The following is a 2,278-nucleotide window of genomic DNA, read 5'->3' as shown; positions in this document are numbered from 1 at the left end:
ACTATAATTAATAGGTTCAGAAAATAAGATTATAAACTTACAAACTTTGCCAAAGAATTGCTGTCTGTAAGAAAAACAAGTGAATATTCTTGAACTGAGAAATTAAGAGAAGTTTCAAACACAACAGATGTGTTTAACAGCAAATCAGATACAATTTTAAAGAACATCAGTGCTCTAAAAGATAAGTCAACAGAAAATATTCAGATTAACACACAATAAAAATAACATATGGAAAACACATAGAAAAGTGCAAAACAGATACAGAGGATATCGTGAAAAGGTCTAACCTCATGGAGTCCCACAAGGGGAAAAGAGAAGGAGAACAGGCAGGAAGCACTTTTTAGAAACGCAACGGTTAAGAAATTTCAAAAAGTGATAAAAAATATGAAGTCGCAAATTCAGGAAGCTTGGGGATCTATGCAGGGTAGAATTTTTTTTTTAAACTGACATAAGTATCACCACAGAAATTTGCAGAAAATTATCCCTTATGAAAATATGAAACATGAGAAAGAATAAAGGGCAACCAAAAAGGTGAATGTGTAGGTGACTCTAAACACACTTCGTATGAAATAAGAATAATCATATCTTATAATTCAATATCTAATGGGAATTTTAAACAAGTTAGACCCAACACACATGACAACACAAAAGACAAGAGAGAGTCCAAAGAACTGAAAGTGTGCCAAGGTTCTTGAAATATTCATATGCAGTCATGCCCTGCATGACGTTTGAGTCAACAAGAGACTGCATATACAACGGTGGTCTCATAAGATTATAATGGAGCTGGAAAATTCCTATCACCTAGTGACCTCCTAGCTGTTGTAACATTGTAGTTCAATGTATTACTCACCTGTCTGTGGTGAAGCTGGTGTAAACAAACCTATTGCACTGCCAATCACACAGAAATATAGCACATACAGTTATATACAGTACATAATACTTGATAATGGAAATAAATAATGATGTTAGTGGTTTATGTATTTACTATACTATAATTTTAATGTTATTTTTGAGGGTACTCCTTCTACTTAGTTAAAAAAAAAAAGTTAACTGGAAAATATCTTCAGGCACATCCTTCCGGAGGTATCCAGAAGGCATTGTCACAATAGGAGATGACAGCTCTACAGGTGCTACTGCCCGTGAAGACCTTCCAATGGGACAAGGTGTAGAGGTGAAAGTCAGTGATCTTGATGATCCTGACCCCATGTTGGCTTAGGCTAATGTGTGTGTGTCTTAGTTTTTAACCAAAAAATGTTTTAAGTAAATAAAAAATTAATAGAAAAAAGCATATAGAGTAAGGATATAAAAAGGAAAATATTTTTTACAGCTGTACAATAGGTTTGTGTTTTAAGCTGTTATTACCAGAGTCAAAAAGCTTTAAAAATTTAAGCTTTTAAGAAGTAAGAAAGTTACAGTAAGCTAAGGTTAATTTATTACTAAAGGCAGAAAAATAATTTTTATAGGGTGTACAGTATTTACAAAGTCTACAGTAGTATGCAATAATGTCCAAGGCATTCACATTCACTCACTACTCACCCCACTGGCTCATTCCAGTCCTGCAAGCTCCATTTATGGCAATTTTCCTGTACAGGGATACGATCTTTTGTCCTTTATGCCGTATTTTTATAGTAGTACCTTTTCTATATTTAGACATGTTTAGATAGTCAAATACTTATCATTGTGTTACAATTGCCTATAATATTGAATACAGTAACCTGCTATACAGGTTTGCAGCCTAGGAGCAATAGGCTATAGCCTGTTGTGCAGCAGGCTCTAGCGTCTAGGTTTAGTGCACTCTATAATGTTTGCACAATGACAAAATCACCTAACAACACATTTCTCAGAACATATTCCCATTGTTGAACAATATATGAATACGGTGGTAAAAGTACCTTAAACTAGTTAAATATGCATTTTGTAATATCTAGGGTAAGCATCAAAAGAATAAAATAAGAAGATTTAATTAACAAAGTAGTGAAGGTAAACAAATCTGAATAATGTAACACTTAATTAATCCAAAACAAAGCAAGAATGAAGAGGAAAAAGTAACATAGAGCATATGGGACAAATGAAAAACAATAATATGACATTTAAACTCAAACACATCAGAAGCTCCATTAATATAAATATATTAAACTCTCTAATTTAAAAGTTAAAGTTATTATAGATTTTTTAAAAATCAAAACTTAACTATGTACTGCTTAAAATAAAAAACATAAATATAGAGAGTCAGAAAAGTTGTTGTCACTAAGCTATTTATTTATACCATAATTTCACA

Source organism: Cebus imitator, unplaced genomic scaffold, assembly GCF_001604975.1.
Source record: "Cebus imitator isolate Cc_AM_T3 unplaced genomic scaffold, Cebus_imitator-1.0 Scaffold8, whole genome shotgun sequence".
NCBI lineage: Eukaryota > Metazoa > Chordata > Mammalia > Primates > Cebidae > Cebus > Cebus imitator.
This window is presented reverse-complemented; position numbering follows the sequence as displayed.